We start from the raw sequence: 23,104 nt of genomic DNA on the forward strand, positions 1-23,104 counted from the left end.
AGATCTAAGTTCTAGGAGACTGATAACCTCAGATGTTAAGTCCCATAGTGCTCAGAGCGATTTGAACCATTTTTTGACGGTCCCTCTCTGATAGTGCGTCAGGTCTGTCTGGAGTTGGTTCAGCTGTGGTTGTTCGTTCGTGCTTACGTTCCAAATGGTTCAAATGGCCCTAAGCACTATGGGACTTAACATCTGAGGTCATCAGTCCCCTAGACTTAGAACTACATAAACCTAACTAACCTAAGGACATCACACACATCCATGCCCGAGACAGGATTCTATCCTGCGACCATAGCAGCAGCGTTCTTCCAGGCTGAAGCACCTAGAACCGCTCGGCTACAGCAGCCGGCACTTACGTTCCAGAATCACATCAGCAACAGTTCACTTGGGCAGCAATAAAAAGTTGAAATGCTCCATCCCCGCCACAGCCGCAGTGGTCCACAACCCCACGATGACTACCGCAGTCCACTTCACCGTTCCGCCGCCCCACACCGAACCCAGGGTTATTGTGCGGTTCAGCCCCCGGTGGTCTTCCCCAAGGAACTTCTCACACGAGACGAGTGTAACCCCTATGTTTGCATGATAGAGTTATGGTGGTGTGCGCGTACGTGGAGAACTTGTTTGCGCAGCAAGCGCCGACAAAGTGTAGCTGAGGCGGAATAAGGGGAACCATCCCGCATTCACCGAGGCAGATAGAAAACTGCCTAAAAACCATCCACAGACTGGCCGGCTCACCGGACCTCGACACAAGTCCGCCGGGCAGATTCGTGCTGGGGACCAGGCGCTCCTTCCCGCTCCGGAAAGCCGTGCGTTAGACCGCTCCCGAAACCGGGCGGGCTGATTTATGGTTACTCGGGTGACATCCAGTGGTTAGACCATGTTCGAAGTCACCGAGTTTTCTTGAATGAGCCATACAGCTCCTATTGGTTGTCTATTGACAACACAATACTCCCTGCCTTCTTTTATTCTGGCGGGTCCACCTCACATGACACCGGCATGTTAGTTCTGCTTACATAAGGGTGTCCGGATACTTTTGATCATGTAGTGTATGTAGAGAAGGGCCAAAACCGTCACCAGTTCAATGGTCGCAGGTTGACTTCTTTTTAGGGAGGCAACTACCCGACGTGGCTGTGACGTGTACCCCGCCCTGAGAACAGGGCGCAGTGGGAGATTTCGCGCGACGCCAGCTGGTGGTGCAGCCTGTGGGAATGCCGCAGCTGACAGCGCTGGTGACGCCGCCCGTAGCTCTACGCTACGCCCTACGCTACGCTACGCTGCATCGCATTGCATCGCTCGCGGCGGGCGGAAATCGAAATCCAGCGACGGGCTGGCGGTGCGCGATGGACGGCGCGTTCGCCTCCCCCCTCCCCTGTCTGCAGCTGGTGCCGCGCCCGACCGTAAATTCCGCCCCCTGCACACAGCACTCACCCACCTCCCAGTGAGAATCCCGCCACAGGCACTCGGCAAACGTTCGCACCACCCACTGAAATGGAAGAACGCGACTGCAAACGCTGCTCTTTATGACCTCTGCTGCTGGGTATTTCGTAGAACTGCTTCGATATGGACCTCTTCATAATAAAGAAACTTCATCAAGTTCCCAGTTGTCCCGTTCTCTGTTCAACTGCATAAATGCGACGATTTGAAATAAAAAAATAAAAAAGAAGCCTGAAGGATTCTGTTATAAGTAAAAGGGTTGCTCAGGAGGAAATGCACCACAAACTTTTTTCTTCCACAATTATTTATTGAACATAATGAGAATTACACTTTGCCGTGCAAAGTAGTGTGCAAGCTTAGGGACTGATGATCTTTGCAGTTAAGTCCCATAAGATTTCACACACATTTGAACATTTTTTTTGAGAATTACACACAGGAAAGAATGGTGTTTTATCTACATACCCTATTTTTCCATATACTCTCCACCCCGTTCTATGGCCTTCCTCCAGCGCGAAGAAAGGGCTTGTATGTCCTGCGGTACCATTCCCTGTCCGGGTGGCGGAGCAAGTGCTTCATTGTGTGAATTGCATCAACATCTCCTTTGCTAACTGACAGATGTAGTGCCAACTGCCGAGTCGTAATGAGTTCGTCTTCGCGAATGACAACATCGGCTCGCTACAACACGTCAGGTGTGAAAGCCGTGGATGGTCTCCCCGAGCGCAGCAAATGGTGGAGCTCCGCCGTACTGCATTCTGATGACCCCGCCCTCCGTGTCCAGCGACCAGCGGTACTTCTGTTGACAGCAGGTGCTCCATAGACTTTGCACAAGCGATTGTGAATATTCCCCACAGTTTCATTCTCTGCAGTCAGAAATTCAATGACGACACATTGCTTGTAAAGTATGTCACCTACAGACGCTATTTTGAAACTCTCCTGCAACGACGCTATCTGTCGGAAGTGACGGAAACTTGGCGCGCTCACTCAGGAGCTTCAAATAATACATACATAACGTTTCGCATTCGTAGCTTTGTTTTTGGCTGAGAAAAAAAATGCGGTGCATTACTTTCTGGGCAACCCTCGCATTACGAACACTTACGTGGGCTGATCGGAAAGTAAGGAACGATCGGTCGCGAAATGGAAACCACAGTGAAAATCAAAACTGTTGTATTTTTAACATTTAGCTACACCTTCCAGCTACTTCTCTACATAGTACCACTCCGCTTGGCATCTGTCTTAGCGTTGTACCAATCTCCCAATACTCTCGTCATAGAAGGCAGCCTGCTGTGCTTTCCTACAATTTTCTCTGCCACAATGTTGTTTTCACAGCTAGCGGTTCGTCTGAACAGAAATAAAAATCAGAGGGAGCCACCAAGTTCGGGCTATATGGTGTGTGATCAAACACTTACCATCGAAAACACTGCAGGAGGTCGTCGTTCCCCTGCAGCGTGCGGCCGAGAACCGTCATGAAGAAGGAACTGTATGACAGTTACCGTGTGTGGGACTGCATGAAATCACATGAAATCTCACGACAGGCGCGCATACTTGGGGGGAGACACTATTTTCTAGTCATATTTACGTGCTCACTGGGCGCTCAGAACTGAGGAAAGCGACGTGACGCTATGTACGGGCATACTAGAGACACTGCCCAACACATTTGTGCAAAGCTTCATTGGATTTTCACTGTGATTTCCATATCGCGACCGATAGTTCCTAAATTTCCGAACAGCGCTCCTACGCTTAGAAGATATTGTTGCAGACGTGACTCATATTTAACCATCTTAAGATCTTGCGGCTATTCTGGGAGTCGGAATCTTTTTTTAAATTTATTATTTATTTTTCATAGTCCAGCTTCATCATGCAACGATGTGCCGCTACACTTTTTTGTGTACTTCATTTTTTGCACATCTGGTCACAGTCTTCAAACTTCTTAAGTATGACTACCTACGATCTCTTTATCAATATGAACTGCTTTATTTTCAGTGTGTTGATTATACATTCTTTAAGCTGTGTTTTAACCGATTTTTAGGTCTTGCTTCCAGCTGTGTGTATTACATATTTCCATTAGCCGTCGAGGTTTGTGTGGGATTGAGCAGAATGTAGTCGGATGAGATATTTATCTGGGATACATCTTCCTTCTTCAGGTACCCAGTCTAAACCAACCGAAACTTCTTCTCTGCCATTGAAAATAGTTTTTATGACATAGAATTTCCTTGTCTGAGTGCTCTTTCATTTCTATATTTCTCACTACATTGAATAATTCTAATGGAAGCTGCAGCACTGATTTATTACGCTTCATTACACAACCCTCATGAGTCTTCGTTCTCAAGGTCTATCAATAGATATTTTGTTGAAAATGTCTCAGAAGATTTTTCAAAATCTGTCAATGCGAGTCAGATAACTTCCCTGTTCTACGATTTCCTTCACGGCTTGCACGTCATCTTTCTAGTTTTTTGTCTTATCTCCTTAAGTAAAACAGCCACAATTTCGTTCAAATTCTAGAGAATAGCTTTCCATAATAGACATTCTGTAATGTATTTAGTAAGTTCGTTTTGTATTAGTTTGCCTCCTCCTTTAATCATCTTCAAGCGCCTTTCTTTTCTTCGTCCTCTGACGACTTTATAAACGGAACATGACATTACTTTCAAAACATCATTATTTTCATTAGCAACTATCTGTGTGAAAATGCCTATTGTGTTTTACTGTACATAACTTCATTACTATATTACCACCGTACAAACTTTTAAGTATGATCTATGAAAGCTTGCACGGCTTTGTGTGCCATATTGGCGTGCTTTTTATTAATTACTTTCCCAGCTGCAATCTCAAATGATAAAGTATAATGTCTGCCCAAGACAATTTCCGTTTTAATTGTAATACTGTAATTGTTGTCAATTGTCCCCCGATTATTTTTACGTCATGCCATTTTATAAACTCTATAAATACATTTTCTAATGACTTTGTTTAATGCAGTATACTCTGTATGTTTCTGTTCTCATTCACTCAAAAATCTTCTTTCCTCTTTTTCAGCTGGCTTGTTACATTTGAAATTTCCTTTTCTTTAGTCTTCTTTGTACCTGCGACATCTTCTGCTGCTTTCAAATTGTCTGACTGTACTCTAAAATACCTCTTACATCTTTTAGAAATTATCATAATATACATTTTTACCTGATAACTGATGAGTCTGCGCCTTCGCAGCTTACTGTCTACTTTTACTCTGCATACTACGAATCTATGATCACTAGAAGTTTTAAAGTGGTTTAAGACCATTACACGCTCTGCAATCACTTTATTCTTCGATAAGATATTACCAGTATCCATTTTAGTTCTGTATGTCCTTCCATAGCTACGTTTTCTATATTTATTCTTCTGGAAGAAAATGTGAAGATTAAATATTTTGTTTCTCGCAAACTCATTGATTTCTACTATATCTTCTAACACATTCGAAGTTTTCTGCTGAAATATCATTCTTTAGTTTTCGTCCTTCTTCCGCATAAAAATCGCACATTATCTCATTGTGGTGGATTTGTCAGCATTCAACACTTCCTTTATCTTTTTAGATGTCATCTAGCGTCTCATCAGCACATAAACATGTAGGGTGGATATATCTGAATGATTTCCATGTGATATATTTTGTTTAGGTTTAAAATAAGCATGATGTACTATATGAGATTCTTTAAACATCTGTAATATTGTTTTTAATTTTTTGTTTTCAATACAGCTTAAAATTGAATTCCCTCTCTACTTTCTTCCTCTGTCTGAAGACGTATTTCTCAATTTAAATTCTGTTTCATCTTTGCTGATGCACTAACTGTATCCCATGTCATTTGACGTCACTACCAACGCCAGTACACCTACCTTCTGGTCATAAAGGTCCACAGTTCATTATTCCTCAAGAGAAATTAATCGGTCTGAGTTATTTTCGAAAGACTGCAAAAAATTACTCTACCAAGAGCTGGAGATGAACTCTCGATTACAGCACATTAAAAACTGGTCATCTTAGATTTTCTTCATATATACAGCATTTAACAGTGAGTACCAACACATCAGTTTCATAATGCAGTGCGATGTACTTCTGTAAGTAATTTCGAAAAAAACGCCTTTGAAGATTTCTGAATGCTGTTAAGCAACAATATTTCGAGAATTTTAACAGAACCGCCTGTAGATGGGTGATAGCATAAAAGTCTTGTAACTGCAAAGATGCTTGTTCAGATGCTGCAAATAGCGACATTTTTTCGAAAAAATTTGAATTATGTATTTGTTATCAAATTTAAATTTATTAATAAAAATAAAATCTTTAGATTTTTAATTACGTATCACATGAAAATAAATTCAGAAGTGATACAGAAATGCAAAATGTCTTATTGGAAAATGAAAAAACTTGTATTTATCAGTAATGTGGTTGATGTATTGTCTAAGGACCGATGCACACAAGCGAGTAACAGTCGTGCGTGCTCCCAGCGAGATGACGGCGTCAGACGTCCTTTCACAGCATACGCGGCGATATTGCGGCGGTAGTCGCGCAGCGGTAGTGGATTGGAAGCCAACCAGTAAGCACGTAGAGGAGAGCAGGAAGTGTTCGCTTATTTCGTTTACGAACACATTAAGAAACGCAACAACAAGTTTTGAACTCACCCAGCGGTTAGTTCAAGACTGCTGAAAGGAGCGTTCGTGACAGTTTAGAAGGAATGTACAGCTATTTGATGAATCAACAGTAAACCAGTATCTGTAACGTCAACTGTTCATCTTTTCGAGGTATCTGCAAGTAGGCCTGTACATATAGCAGCTCAGTGATAATCTGCATTGTCAATACAGAATCGGCTACAAAACACTGTAAAACAGTAAGGAAAGTTTGTAAGCCTGAGTGAGAAGAAACTTCCTGGCAGATTAAAACTGTGTGCCCGACCGAGACTCGAACTCGGGACCTTTGCCTTTCGCGTGCAAGTGCTCTACCAACTGAGCTACCGAAGCACGACTCACGTCCGGTACTCACAGCTTTACTTCTGCCAGTATTCGTCTCCTACCTAGACGGATAGTGGCAGAAGTAAAGCTGTGAGTACCGGACGTGAGTCGTGCTTCGGTAGCTCAGTTGGTAGAGCACTTGCCCGGGAAAGGCAAAGGTCCCGAGTTCGAGTCTCGGTCGGGCACACAGTTTTAATCTGCCAGGAAGTTTCATATCAGCGCACACTCCGCTGCAGAGTGAAAATCTCATTCTGAGTGAGAAGTCTTGCAAAAATGGTGCATACCGAAATCCACGGACTATAGGTCGCTGAAAAATACTAGCGGATTTGAAAAGCATGGTATGTGATCTGAACAATGAAATACCACCAACCCAAGGAGGAAGTTTGCTTAACAGTACAATGCTGGCAATGTACCATGACAAGACAATTGTATCTAAATCTGGTCGGTAACAGTCGAAGTGAACTCTGAATCAATTCATTCACGAACGCGAAATACTAATCAGTTTATATCACTACTCTAATATGTGCTAATATGTATTTTGTGGCTGCAGTACAATAAAGCATTGATTACACTGGATCGGCTGAGGTAACAGAATTTATTTTAATCTGTTAACTGAACCACTGTTAACTGAAGATTTATTCATTCAGCAAGGCGCGTCCGCGTACCCTGTTCGCGACCTGCGATGCCGACGCCATTGTCTCACGCGCACTGCTGAAACGCCTGGGAAAAGGCGCTGTGAGCTCACGATAATGAATCGCTCGTGTGCGTCGAGCCCAAGGTGATTTCATTACGTCGTCGAATGCGGTTTTAACGATAATTTCAGAAAGAATAAGCTCTTAGATAGTAAGCTACTACTAGAGTTGCGCTGTACCAAAACTACGGTTCGATAGTTTTTCTACATTACGTAAATGAGGCAGTAAATAGCAGGATTTCTGGTAGTCCTGGTAGCGTTGGTAGGAAAATAAACATAAATCATTGTGTAAGTCAGAAACCGGGAACCGGTGACCTCTCTTTGTTTTTTGTTCGTTTGTTTGCTTTGCACATAATCATAACCGCACATTTTTCACTGTTGGTGCCTTGTGTATTTTACACCCTTACAGGCCATAAGATGCACTGTATAAGTAATAGAAATTAGTTTATCGTGTAGCTTCTGTGCTATTATGTAACCAAAGCAATTACTTCTCAAGCAAGTATAGTTTACATCCACAAACATAAGAAATATATATAACTATTTTTGTTATTTTGTACTCAACAAAACGATCTTGATCTGGATCAAAGGCAAGAGTTTGCTGTTATTGTAGACAAATGTGAAATTACTTATGAATAACAGAAACATGTTTATTAAGTTCGACAAACTGAAGCGATGTTTGATTTATTGTTGTTTGGCGGTTTCTTTGTGTTTTCACTTTTTATCGAGGACATTACGTTTTCTAGTGCTGTATGATAAATCTGTATTGTTTTCTTTATCTTTAAAACAACCTCCGTCTTGTTTCACATTACAAATCAACAATTTTCGAATAAAAGCTGAATTCGAAAGTGACGGTTTCGGTTTTGCTATAAATACTGTTTGTTTGTAGATAACAGACAGTACGATAACCATGTGGAAGAAAAGCGCTCCTTGCGTTAGGCAGCCCTTCATACACTGAAGAGCCAAACACACTCCCGAGAGCACGCAGATGTGCCGCAACACGGTGTGGCTCAACTGATGTCTGACGTAGCGCTGGAGGGAATTGATACCATGAATTCTGCAAGGCTGTCCATAAATCCGTAAGAGTATGAGGGGGTGGAGATCTCGTCTGAACAGCACGCTGCAAGGCTTGAAACGTCCCCTTAGAAAAATTGTACACGACTGTGCTTAAACTGACACAATATTTTTAGCGCAACGCAATCTGACTTTCAATAATCCCTACAAAAGAATGGCCCTGACTAACATTAACCTATACCTTTCACAAATCACTTACCTCACAAAAATCTTCGTTACTCAAGCTACTGCAATACAGCCAGCGCCACTACTGCCAGCTAAATAAAAGATTCAAACTACTGAAGGCACTAACTACTGATAGGCATAGTTAGCAAATGAAAGATTTTAATACAGAACAAACAATGTATTTACCTTAATAGTCATAATATATATATATATATCAGTTCGTGACACCAATTCTTACAAATTTCAAAACTCCGCCATCTCTCTCCCCACGTCCACCACTGGTGGCGGCTCACCTCCAACTGCGCAACGCTACGCGCTCTTAGCATCCAGCTGCCGCTGCCCAACACTACAATGGCAGACAACAATGCAAACCAGCCACAGACTGCGCACAGCACAGCCAGTGATTTTTCATACAGAGCGCTACGTGGCGTTACCAATAAGAAAATGTAAACAGCCTACTTACAGGCTTCCCAGATATGCTCAGTAATGTTCACGTCTGGGGAGTCTGGTAACCAGCTGAAGAGTTTAAACACAGAAGAGTGCTCCTGAAGCCACTCTGTAGCAGTTCTGGACTAATGGGGTGTGGCATTGTCCTTCAGCAATTGCCCACGTCCGTCGGAATGCACAATGGACATGAATGGATACAGGTGATCAGATTGGATGCTTACGTACGTGTCACTTGTCAGAGTCTTATCTAGACGTATCACAGGTCCCATATCACTACAACTGCACACGTCTCACACCATTAGAGAGTTTCCACCAGCTTGAACAGTCCCCTGCTGACATGCAGGATCCATGAATTCATGAGGTTATCTCCATACCCCTACACGCCCATCCGCTCGATACAATTTGAAACGAGACTCGTCCGACCAGGCAAAATGTTTCCAGTCATCAACAGTCTAATATCGGTGTCAATGGGCCCAGGCGAGGCATAAAGCTTTGTGTTGTGCAGGTGTCAAGGGTACATGAGTGGGCCTTCGGCTTCAGAAGCCCATACCGATGATGTTTCGTTGAATGGTTCGCACGGTGACACTTGTTGATGGCCCAGCATTGAAATCTGCAGCAATTTGCGGAAGGGTTGCACTTGTGTGACGTTGAACTCTCCTGAGTCGTCGTTGGTCCCGTTCTTGCTGGATCTTTCTCCGACCGCAGCGATGTCGGAGATTCGATGTTTTACCGGATTCCTCATATTCACAGCACACTCGTGAAACAGTCGTACGGGAAAATTCCCATTTCATGGCTACCTCGGAGGTGCTGTGCCCCATCGCTCGTGCGCCGACTATAGCAAAATGTTCAAACTCACTTAAATCTTTATAACATGCCGTTGTAGTGATAACATGCCATTGTAGCAGCAGTAATCGATCTAATAACTGCGACAGACGCTTGTTGTCTTACACAGGCATTGCCGACCGCAGTGCCGTATTCTGCCTGTTTACATATCTCTGATTTGAATACGCATGCCTGCTTTGGCGCTTCATTGTACTGAGACTACCGTAGTCGTTGTTTACTTACGATAGTCTACGGTAGCCTACGGTACTTTTATAACTATAGCTACCATACAGTCAGAAAATATGCTTACATGTGTGGCCTTACGTTCCGCCTACAGCGGCGTCATTTCAGAGCAGTAGCATCCGCCAGCAGTTTGTTTCAGAATCTAATGGGCGCCGTCCTAGCTACCGACCGCTGACTTCTGAGAAGCTGTTGCTAGGACACGGCGTGCGTGGCCTTATTCCAGGCAGGCCAGCTGGTCAGCTGCTCGTTAAAGCCCTTCATTAGCTAGCGTCTCCGCACATATTTCCACGGCCCGCTTGCCTCATTGATTTGCCGCCATGTGTGCGGTTTCTCGTCGAGAATGCCGGTTCTGCTGCATAATTCATAGCGCACGCTTCACGTGACGAAGTCTGGTAATAAGTCAATTCACCGGCCGCACACTGAGCTTGCCAGGACGACTGGCGTGTCCTTGGAATTTTGTTTGTCATGCCACGTCATTATTCGGAACTTTCTGGCGGTAGGATGTGAGACGATGATTGCAAATAATTAATCGCATTGAATCCTGCTGTGATTCTCAGTAGAAAATGTACTTTATGCTGACTCATTTTCATTCTAACCAGTAGTTACCAGCATACCGCCATTTCCGTTGTGTATTACCCACTTCTGTAAATATGAAAGTATACGTATAATTTATCTGTTACGTGCAAAATGTCGAACTGGTCCCATCCTGGCTGACGACTTGGTTTCCGTTTCGAGTAGATGAAGACAACAGCGAGTATTTGCATTAAGATGACAAAAGCCTTGGGATGCCTCCTTAGCCGGCCGAAGTGGCCGAGCGGTTCTAGGCGCTACAGTCTGCAACCGCGCGACCGCTATTGTCGCAGGTTCGAATCCTGCCTCGGGCATGGATGTGTGTGATGTTCTTAGGTTAGTTAGGTTTACGTAGTTCTAAGTTCTAGGGGACTGATGACCTCAGATGTTGAGTCCCATAGTGCACCGTGCCGTTTGAACCATTTGATGCCTCCTAATATCGTGTTGAATCTCCTTTTGCCCAGCGCAGTGGAGCAACAATACATGGCATGGACTCAAAAAGTCGTTGGAAATCCCCTGCAGAAGTATTGAGCCATCTTGTCTCTGTAGCTATCCATAATTCTGGAAGTGTTGCCGATGCAGCATTTTGTGCACGAACTGGCCTCTCGATTATTTCCGGTAAATGTTCGATGGGACTCACGTCGGGCATCTGGGTGGCCAAATCATGTCCTCGAATTGTCCAGAACGTTCTTCAAACCAATCTCGAACAATTGTGGCCCAGTGACATGGCGCATTGTCATCCATAAAAATTCCATCGTTGTTTGGAAACATGAAGTGCAGGAAGTCAATGAGTGGTCTCCACGTGGCAGAACATAACCTTTTCCAGTCAGTGGTCGGTTCATTTGGATCAGAGGACCCAATCTATTCCACGTAAACACAACTGTTAACCATTACAGAGCCACCACTAGCTTGCACAGTGCCTACCTGTCAATCTGGGTCCATGGCTTCGTGGGGACTGCACCACTTTCGAAACCTACCAAGCCAGTGCTTTCCAGGTGTGTAGGATCCAACCGAGATGGTCAGGAGATCAGGAGAGGCGCTGCAGGCGATGTCGCCCTGTTGGCAAAGGTGCCCCCGTCGGTCGTCTGCTGCCATTGCTCATTAACGCCAAATTTCACCACACTGTCCTAACGGATATGTTCGTCGTACGCTCCACATTGATTTCTGCGGTTATTTCACACAGTGTTGCTTGTGTGTTAGCACTGACAACCAACCGCCGCTGCTCTCGGTCGCTAAGTTAAGGCCGTCGGCCACTGTGTTGTTTGTGGTGAGAGTTAATGTCTGAAGTATGCTATTCACGGTACACCCTTGACACTGGGGATCTCGGAGTATTGAATTCTCTAACGATTTCCGAAAATCTCATGCATCTAGCTCCAACTACCATTCCTCGTTCAAAGTCGTACGGTCACAATCATGTCGGAAACATTTTCATATGAATCACCTGAGCACAAAAATTGCATCGTCTATCTGACAGTAGATGAGGTATTTTATTCACGACACACTAAGAAACCGACAACACTATTCACTCCCTCTACATTTGTTGTAGAAAATATTATGAAAAATCATAATTTGGATAAATGTTAATGACCAAAAAATTTGCATCAGATTTGTCGATGATATTATAAAAGTGACAGATTCTTGGTATCCTGGCTAAGCTAATAGGATGGCTTCAAGTGGACTTTCCTGTTCACTGGTATTTTGAGTAAACTCGCAATATACTCGTATTGAATCGAATGTAACCAGAAAAATTCCTCCCTGTTTACATATCTCTGTATTTGAATTCGCGTGTCTATCAGTTTCTTTGGCGCTTCTGTGTATGTTACTGAAGTAATATTTCTAATATTTCAAAGTTGTTGAAAGTAACTTATCGTTTCATCGCCTTCTCGATGCTTAACCGTTTCATCACGGTTGTTATGACAGACGTGAGCTTCTTCCTTCGTTGACAACAGTGCTACCCTGCCGAGGCTTAAATTTAGCGAATGGAGATATGTGGCATTTGAACAAAATGCACATTTCATTTGTGCGCATTTAACAAAGCACTTCTGTTGTAGCTACAGAATGGAAATCCTTTTGACAAGAGGTTATCGGAAAATCGGGTGTTCGTCTCGCTAGTTCATATGCAGAACATCTGCGACCCTACAAAAACAGCTTTTTTGTCTGTATGGCAACGGAGAAGCGATTTATCACATCTTGCTTTAATTTTTGTGTATCTATTTGATATTTAGTAACACCATATTAATGGCAGCTATAAAATATTACGTAATTAGTGTTTTATTTTTCAGTAAACTTTTGGAGAATACTAACGAAATCCTGATGCAAACGCTGTCACGGTTACTCAGATTTCAGGTATCGAAAACACAATCAGGGAGAATTAAAGGGTACGTTATATTTAGTTTATGAATAATCGCTTTAAATGTTTTACTGAACGATTTCACCAGCTAGGACAGCACATGTAAGGTATTATGCCCAAAATTTGCGTATCTTGCAATATTTTGTTACTTGTTCACTTGTTGTCTTTCTTTGTTCCTACGATAGTATCAGTGTATCTCTTTTCCTGGCTGCCTTCATCCACTTTCCAGAGAATTTCGAATTTAATGATTCGACTGCTGAGCTCTTCTTTCGTTTCATCTGCTGTGATGGCAGTGTTTATTGTGCCTTCTTGATCTGCTTATCGTCCGCAGCTCGTGGTCGTGGGGTAGCGTTCTCGTTTCTCGCGCCCGCGTTTCCAGGTTCGATTCCCAGCTGGGTCCGGGGTTTTCTCTGCCTCGTGATGACTGCGTGTTGTGTGATGGTTAGTTAGGTTTAAGTAGTTCTAAGTTCTAGGGGACTGATGACCGTACATGTTAAGCCCCATAGTGCTCAGAGCCATTTGAACCATTTTTTTGATCTGCTTATGAGAATTTTTGTAATATCACTGACGCAACGTTTAACATATTTCTGAGAAGCGAAAGACCATGTAACACAATATGTATAGTGACGAGCACATGCAACTTTCAGCGGTATGCAACATTCCCTTTCGTTTCTGTAAGTGCGCCTCAGTTTGCATAAGAACAGATGTAAAACGGGTTAGTACTGCGCAACACGATGTAAAACTTGAATGTGACTCCAAAATGTCGCGCCGGCCGTTGTGGCCGGAACCGTGCTTGTGCTACTGTCTCAGGTTCGAATGCTGCCTCGGGCATGGATGTGTGTGATAGACTGAGGTTAGTCAGGTTTAAGTAGTTCTAAGTTCTAGGGGACTGATGACCTCAGAAGTTAAGTCCCATAGTGCTCAGAGCCCTTTGAACCATCCAAAATGTCTGTGCACGGCCCTGTGTTCGACAAAACTGTAACAGGGCTAATTTTGCATCTGATAGAGAAAACTGAACCTAGTACTAATGGCATCAGTTAATAAGTGATGATTGATGTACGATACTACAGCTTGCAACCGTGAAAAGTGCCAGAAGTGGAATTTACATTACGAGGTCCTATTGCAACCATGGTATAGAGGGTGACTGAAAAGACTGAATTGAAGAAGCTGACAGTGGAGACGAAATACGACAACTTTGGAATTATAATCTCGGAAGTAATTTAAAGACAATGAGAGCTATGGAATGTCAGAAACAGCCAGACATTCTCTGCTCACACATCTTAAGATTAGCAAAGGTCCCAGGTTCAAGTCTCGGTCTGGCACACGTTTTTAATGTACGTGGAAGTTTCAAGGTGATGTACTGTTTACTCAACAGTGTTGTAAATTACTTAACAAATAACACCCTCCGAACACGCTGTGAAGCCCCAACGGCACCGACCGGCCACCGTGTCATCCTCAACCCTTAGGCATCGCTGGAATGGCATTTGATCAGCACTCCACTCTCCTGACCGTTGTCAGTTTTCGTGACCGGCCGCTACTTCTGAGTCACGTAGTTTCTCTATTAGCCTCACAAGGACTGGATGCACCCCTCTTTCCAACAGCACTCGGCAGACCTGGACGATGACCCATCAAGTGATAGCCAAGTCCGACAGCGCTTAACTTTGATGATCTGACGGGAACCGGTGTTACTGCTGCGCCAAGGCCATTGTCTGTACGTTAGTAAAGGTCTAAAAAGTCAACCGTCACACTCAGTATAGCCGTAACATTTTCTTAGGAAATTGTGACGCACTCTACGAAGTACATCAGGCATTGTACGAACTTCCGCAAACATTGCTGGTATCCTGGCGAGGCGTTTTCTTTCGTCGAGAACTGTTGGTACACGTGAGGAGCTACATCAAGTAAGCGTGGCGGTCATGCGATTGGACCTTAACTTCAGATCCAAAGCCTGGAATACATAGCATTGAGTATGTATGGTACTTACACAGAGATATGAGAAGGACTTCGTCTGGCTGCATCCACATCTGAGGACACGTGTTAAGTGCTACATCCTCTAACAGTTATGTTATTTTTTATGTTTATATGTCTTATGTGGGGGAGGGGAGGGGGAAGCATAAGGGGAGGGGTGCATGAGGTGGGGGTGGGGAGAGGCTCGACACAGACTTATCGACCGGCCCGGTGATCATAAACTTTGTGATTCTGGAAAGAGAGCTTTCGCAGGTACAGTATTTGTGTAAATAAAGATATAAACGTCTCTATCCTTCCCCACCATAGTAAAAGCGGACAAGTAGAAATATAGGGTGACGCCAGAGGAGGAATTGGACTTTACCTTAAGAGACACAATTACGTGATGTCAGGAAAAAACATAGTGGTCATCTCGACCTGACTACTATCAATATTCACATAGATCTATGTGAATAATACCTTGGTATGAACATGTAAGTGGTTTTTCATGTCACTGAAAGTAGGTGAATAGGCAAGTTGAGGCTTGTTACTACGTGTAGCATGTAAAACATGTTTATGTATTCTGGAAATAGTCAACAGGCTCAGACTGGAAAAACAAAAACATCTTTTGCCTGACAGGCTTTTGTCCTGGCTGTGAACAGCAGCCTATGTGAGCTCAGACTGGGATGAGAGAGAGGAAAAATTCAGGAAATCTGGTGACGACGCGGACCCTCGCAGTATTCCAGGTCAGCCATCTTGAATCGTCATCTTGGTCTTCGACAGAAGAATGCATCATCTTCGATTTTCTACCTCTTTATTGGTTCAAATGGCTCTGAGCACTATGGGACTTAACGTCTGTGGTCATCAGTCCCCTAGACCTTAGAACTACTTAAACCTAACTAACCTAAGGACATCACACACACCCATGCCTGAGGCAGGATTCGAACCTGCGACCATAGCAGCCGCGCGGCTCCGGACTGAGCGCCTTAACCGCAAGACTACCGCGGCCGGCACCTCTTTATTCATAGAACAACAATCCCACATCCACAGTGACATCATAAGAGTGGGGGTAAAACTAGTAGCACAATTGGCCTGTTTGGTTTTCCCTATCAAATTTAAAATTTCCCACCATTTTATACACAGGGCACTTGGTCTATTAGGAGAATTGTGGGATGAGATCATAGGTATAGGGCGATATCTGGCAACAGCGCATTCTATCCCAGAACCTCCACTGTCATACTGTTTACCAGAAAGCTTCATGATGAGTATGCTGTGGACAGTCCCATCTTCCAAGATGACAACAGGCGTATTCACAGGGCTGGTTTGACGAACGCTGTGGAACTCTGTTGCACCTGTATTGGCCCACTAATTTACCTGACGTTAACCGAACAGAAAATGACTGGGAATATTTGGAATAGCAAATGAAACGTAATAATCCACATCGCTACAATTCTGGTAGCTCTACGGGCTCTAATCACTAGTGGGTTGCTTCAGCTGGATGTGACATACCAAAGAAACTAGTGGACTTTCTTCCTGAGTGAGCTGAGGCCATTGTCAAGCCTAGAGGCATGTTAAACGGTATTAGCTGTATGTTCGTGGACCAGCGTGTTTCTTTTTACACTGACAACGTATAAAATTCTTATTGCAAGGTATTATTCTATGTGCAACTTTAAGATATGGTCTTCTGGTGAACGTCTAGCGTGGTGCTGATAACGAAAACTTACTGGCCCGCCAATGGCTGACCGTGCAGAGTTTTTTGCAAATCACTGAGAAACCATGCGTAAACGATAGACTGATGTGAAAAAAGAGAACGATTGTTATGTAAACATGACGGGATGGAAATAAAACTACAGCACGTCCTGATGCTCATGATAAGCTGTCACTTGCAGCTGTTGACGTTAACTGTTACGACACTACATACGTTCGCTTGTTTTGTTGGTAAAACTGTGTTCTCTGTAATTACGTAAGAAACATGACGTAAATCCTATGATATGGAAACAGATGGAGAGGTTAGATTTCTAGAAACGAGACGTCTTACTTTCAGGTAAAAATTCATGTATATTTCTTCGTAACCCTATCAGTAAATTTATCAAAGAAAGACTGGAAGTAAGACTTTGACGTCCCGTCGATAGCGAAGTCATTAGAGACGCAGTACAAGCTCGGATTACGAAAGGAGAAGGGAGGGAATGGGCCGTGGCCTTTTCAGAGGAACCATCCCAACATTTCCCTGGAGTGATTTAGGGGAAAATTTATCATACTCTGCCGAAAATATGATTTTTGGATTCGTTCGATGTTATCAGCGTGCTTTGTGATCTACAAAGAGCACCCTTTTAAGGGTACTTTCAACTGATAAATGCAGCCCTTGACGGAAATGCTTTCCAAATTTCCGCTATTGCCGAACTTTGATGCATTTGCCACATTTACACTCCTGGAAATGGAAAAAAGAACACATTGACACCGGTGTGTCAGACCCACCGTACTTGCTCCGGACACTGCGAGAGGGCTGTACAAGCAACGATCACACGCACGGCACAGCGGACACACCAGGAACCGCGGTGTTGGCCGTCGAATGGCGCTAGCTGCGCAGCATTTGTGCACCGCCGCCGTCAGTGTCAGCCAGTTTGCCGTGGCATACGGAGCTCCATCGCAGTCTTTAACACTGGTAGCATGCCGCGACAGCGTGGACCTGAACCGTATGTGCAGTTGACGGACTTTGAGCGAGGGCGTATACTGGGCATGCGGGAGGCCGGGTGGACGTACCGCCGAATTGCTCAACACGTGGGGCGTGAGGTCTCCACAGTACATCGATGTTGTCGCCAGTGGTCGGCGGAAGGTGCACGTGCCCGTCGACCTGGGACCGGACCGCAGCGACGCACGGATGCACGCCAAGACCGTAGGATCCTACGCAGTGCCGTTGGGGACTGCACCGCCACTTCCCAGCAAATTAGGGACACTGTTGCTCCTGGGGTATCGGTGAGGACCATTCCCAACCGTCTCCATGAAGCTGGGCTACGGTCCCGCACACCGTTAGGCCGTCTTCCGCTCACGCCCCAACATCGTGCAGCCCGCCTCCAGTGGTGTCGCGACAGGCGTGAATGGAGGGACGTGTCGTCTTCAGCGATGAGAGTCGCTGCTGCCTTGGTGCCAATGATGGTCGTATGCGTGTTTGCCGCCGTGCAGGTGAGCGCCACAATCAGGACTGCATACGACCGAGGCACACAGGGCCAACACCCGGCATCATGGTGTGGGGAGCGATCTCCTACACTGGCCGTACACCTCTGGTGATCGTCGAGGGGACACTGAATAGTGCACGGTACATCCAAACCGTCATCGAACCCATCGTTCTACCATTCCTAGACCGGCAAGGGAACTTGCTGTTCCAACAGGACAATGCACGTTGTATCCGGTGCCACCCAAGGTGCTCTAGAAGGTGTAAGTCAACTACCCTGGCCAGCAAGATCTCCGGATCTGTCCCCCATTGAGCATGTTTGGGACTGGATGAAGCGTCGTCTCACGCGGTCTGCACGTCCAGCACGAACGCTGGTCCAACTGAGGCGCCAGGTGGAAATGGCATGGCAAGCCGTTTCACAGGACTACATCCAGTATCTCTACGATCGTCTCCATGGGAGAATAGCAGCCTGCATTGCTGCGAAAGGTGGATATACACTGTACTAGTGCCGACATTGTGCATGGTCTGTTGCCTGTGTCTATGTGCCTGTGGTTCTGTCAGTGTGATCATGTGATGTATCTGACCCCAGGAATGTGTCAATAAAGTTTCCCCTTCCTGGGACAATGAATTCACGGTGTTCTTATTTCAATTTCCAGGAGTGTATATTGCCGCACGGTGTGCTTCGTCCACAGTGGAGTGGTGCTTATTGTTCCTTCCTGGTGACAAGAGAGTGTCCTGTTCGATCTTGTCTCATGCAATTATTTTTCACTGGGCGATCTTGAGATTCGCTAATTAATGGAGTATTGTAATCTGCTAGAGCATTCTAGTGTGTATAAATAAAAGCACTCTCTGCTGATGAGGCAGTTTAACTGCATCTGTACTTCCGTGTGTGTTCAACAAACGTGCTTTGAATGTGAAGTGTTAGTTCTCGTTGACGACAGTGCTACCGTGAGTGGTAGTTGATTCTGGGATCTACATGATACGGTTTGGTGGAGAGGACGGGTGTATCACCGTTGCTCCAGAAATACTTCTTGTAAATCGTCGTCATGACGGACAGGACTTCTAATACGAACGGTATATACGTCTCACAGTCCGCACTGTGAAGCTACCGATGGCTACAAAAACATCGGAGAGTCAGATGCACATCAGGCATCCATTAATGGTTTCGGCAGGCTCTGGCGAAAATCCATCAGAATGGGTGAAAGAATTCAACCGTGCCACGAAATGCAACATGTGGGACAACTTAAACTGTCTTTCCAACAACTATTTGTACTTCAGTGGCACAGCCCAGCAATGATTCTAGAATAACGAGAAAAAGCTCAAGAGCTACGACAAATTACACGCGGAAATTAAATAAACAATTCGTGGTAACGAGCACCGTATTCGCAAAGCCGAAGAAAAACTGAAAACATAGCTCAGGGCCAAGAGTAGAGAAGATATTCGTAGATACAGACTATTTTGTCGCTGTGTCACACAACGAAATCGAATATGACGAAAGACGCAAAGACATAATTAAGGCCATGGCAAAGTTCGTCAGCCATTCGATTCTTTTGAAGGATGTCGCCACAACAGAATGCTTTAAGTGACGCCAGTAATGGCAATGTGAATATAGTAAAAACGACTTACCGAAAGGCATCTGACAGATTTCTGAATATTATTTATTCATGTTTCTGTCACAGTTGCATAAAGTTTCATCGTGGTGACCTATTAGGCAGAGCCTTCGGGGTCGTGAACTTGCTTTTGTGAGCACCCAGTCTTCCCATACTTCATTTTGTAGTACAAAGGGTATTTTCGTAAGCTACAGTGCTAAAGTATCCATTGCTACGGACATTACATACTCCTCATCGTAACCCACTTAACAGCGACAAAGTAAACGTCCTTACTCCTCCACCTCTCAACGTCCAATCTCAAACCACTGGCTAGATTTCGTTACGTTCGGTACTAGTCACCACCAAGACAATATATGCAATTGTGTCAGAAACATGAACAAATAAAAACCAAATTTAAGGTACTGGTGCGTTTACCAAGAAAATGTTGGGATTACAAAGATTTCTGCATGTTGTACCGATGTCAACCAGGGGCGACCAGGAGGAAGTCTTATAGTTAATACGGTGAATAGTAAGATAAGAGCCAGGACGATTTATGACTGTTGACAAACCCAGAGCGCAGAAGCAGCAGCGTTGATTGTTGAACCCAGTCAGGAGAAGGTAGCACCACTAATTCAAGAATTTATCGATCATTGGCACCAGTCTGACAAGACAAACCAGCATGAGGAATGGAGTCGGAAACCTAGCTCCAGCAGAAAACATTTGACTTTCTCGACGACGCGGATACAACCAACTTTCCAGTCAAATCAATTGCCGCCCAGTAAATAGGACATTTGTTTAACAGAGGGAAGCACGACGGTACATTACCTTTGTGGACGCCCCGGTCACGTCGTAAGCCCTTTGTTAAGGAAGGAGAAGAGGGATCGGCGACTATAACGCCACAAAGCGTTAAACAGCAGGCCAGTTCTGCCCACACCACTCACCTGCAGATGACAACAGGGCGAAGCTCATCACCATACTGTGGTCGAGGCCGCTCCCCATCGGAACACACACGTTACCGGTCACCGTAGAGAAGTCCCAACCGCTCGCACAGCTACCCAAAGCAGGAAGACTAAACAAGCCGACCATCTACGGAGGTAAAATGAAATGTCGTGTGGCTATGGCCTCCCGTCGGGTAGACCGTTCGCCTGGTGCAGGTCTTTCGAATTGACGCTCTTCGGCGACCTGCACGTCGATGGGAATGAAATGATGATTATTAGGACAACACAACACCCAGTCTCTTAGCGGAGAAAATCTCCGACCCACCCGGGAATCGAACGCGGGCCCTTAGGATTGACATCCTGTCACGCTGACCACTCACCTACCGGGGGCGGACATTTACGGAGGTGAGACCGTCGCAAATGAAAATGCTCCACTCACGACAGTTCACTAGGTCTTGGGAAATAACATCGACAACATTATCGACGAGCCAACTGCCCAGGCACTGGTCGATTCTGCATGTGATTATCTGTGATATACCGTGCCTATGGTCGCCAGTTATAACAGATTGTGTTCTAAGATTCAAAGCTCAATCTGCTGAAGCGCCAAAGAAACTAGTATAGGCATGTGCATCCAAATACAGAGATACGTAAACAGGCAGAATACGGCGCTGCGGTCGGCAACGCCTGCGTAAGACAATAAGTATCTGGCGCAGTTGTTAGATCTGTTACTGCTGCTAAAATAGCAGGTTATCAAGATTTAATTGAGTTTGAACGTGGTGTTATAGTCGACGCACGAGCGATGGGACACATCTCCGATGTACCGATGAAGTGGGGATTTTCCCGTACGATCATTTCACGAGTGGCCATCCTGACTTAGGTTTCCCGTGATTTCTCTAAATCGCTGGAGGCAAATGTCGAGATGGTTTCTTTGAAAGGACACGGCCGACTTCTGTCCCCGTTCTCCTTAATCCGATGAGACCGATGACCTCGCTGTCTGGTCTCATTCCCCAAACAACTCAACCCATTTCACGGGTGTACCGTGAATATCAGAAATGCGTTAAAATATCAGATCTCCGAAATCGCTGCGGTCGGAAAAAGATCCTGCAAGAAAGGGACCAACTGACCAACGACGACTGAGGAGAGTTCAACGTCACAGAAGTGCTGCCTTCCGCAATTTGCTGCAGATTTCAATATTGGGCCATCAACAACTGTCAGAGCTCGAACAATTCAATGAAACATCATCGATATGGGCTTATGGAGCCGAAGGGCCATTCATGTACCCTTGATGACTGCATGACACAAAGTTTTACGATTCGCCTGGTCCAGTAAACACTGAAGTTGGATTTCTGATGACTGGAAACATGTTGCCTGAACATGTTGCCTGGTCGGATGAGTCTCGTTTCAAATAGTATCGAGCGGATGGACGTGTACGGGTATGGAGACAGCCTCATGAATCCATGGACCCTGCATTTCAGCAGTGGTCTGTTCAATCACACTGTCTATGTGGATACTTGTCGTTCTGTGAATAACGCCATTATCGGTATCAAGGGGAGGAGACCCATGAGAAAGCCAGAGCGTAGCGCTTACGTCACAGCACGTGACACTGAAGGTCTTACGAGTGCTAGCAGCCGTCTCCAGATGGGAGCGGGTAACTATTTCAAACGCGTTTAGTAATTCTTGACTGCGCGTTTATATCTATGCAAGCTCTCGACAGCACACTACAAAGCTTAGACCTTTTCAATTTACATATTGATTCCCTGTGAGCCCTGCACGGGGCCGAGCTCCCGGGAAATGTTGAGAACAAGGCGATTAGTGTGACGTCACGTTCGTTGCGAGGCTCGGATTCCTCGTGGGCGCAGACTGAAGGTACGTGACGTGGTCCTGCGACCCAGAATGGCCTAGAGAACAATACGTCTGCCCGTCTTACTCGAGGCAGTATAGGATCACATGACAAACAAACAACGTTCAGATACGATTTCTGAATAAGAAACCTGGTGCACAATCTTTCCTTATACAGGGTATTCACAAAATCACGTCCGGCTTTCCATTTAAACACTTTATTATGGATTATAAACAACACTAACATGCTTTTAGACATTCCTTAATACAAATTGAGTCATTTTAATCTAATGACCTTTTAAATGTAAGCACAAGTTATATCGTTCCCGTGTAGCTCGAAATACGCTTGCATGGTTGTTTGTTCTGCAACTTCAAATACGCACTTTTTCAATTTCTGAGGATTATTCTTTTTCGCCTGATACACCTAGACATGAAAAATCCCCAGAGAGAAAAGTTCACTGGGGTGAAATCGGGCAAGTGAGTGCTCAAAGTCTTGGCGATGCACGGCAAGCCTATTCCCCTAAAAAGTAGCATTCCCGCACATAGCCGGTAATCTGGACAGCATTCATTACAATTCTGAGCGCAAAGATCGGTGCGTGTGCTCTGTGTTTGAGGTGATCCACCTTGTTGATATACTACAGTACCCAAAATGTCATCCTTGATCGACTACGGCTCCAGTAGGTGGCAACAGTCAGTAGGTGACAGAAGTCATGGAATTCCTCCTAATGTCGGACCTCCTTTTGCCCAGCATAGTGCAGAAACTAGATGTGGCATGGACTCAATAAGTCGTTGGAAGTCCCCTGCAGAAATAATGAGCCATACTGCTTCGATAGGCGTCCATAACTGCGGAAGTTCGCTTGTGCATCATAATGTTCA

At 44.9% G+C, this 23,104-nt stretch overlaps 1 protein-coding gene and 1 non-coding gene across 2 annotated transcripts in view; both read left to right on the top strand.

The window, feature by feature from the left end:
- LOC126354798 (neprilysin-1-like) overlaps positions 1 to 23,104 on the top strand; it is a 518,824-nt gene that overhangs the window by 58,294 nt on the left and 437,426 nt on the right. The window lies entirely within an intron of this gene.
- Trnas-gga (transfer RNA serine (anticodon GGA)) lies at positions 6,505 to 6,579 on the top strand. The gene has a single exon. It is a non-coding gene; the product is annotated as a tRNA-Ser (tRNA).

Source organism: Schistocerca gregaria, chromosome 3, assembly GCF_023897955.1.
Source record: "Schistocerca gregaria isolate iqSchGreg1 chromosome 3, iqSchGreg1.2, whole genome shotgun sequence".
NCBI classification, from domain to species: Eukaryota; Metazoa; Arthropoda; class Insecta; order Orthoptera; family Acrididae; genus Schistocerca; species Schistocerca gregaria.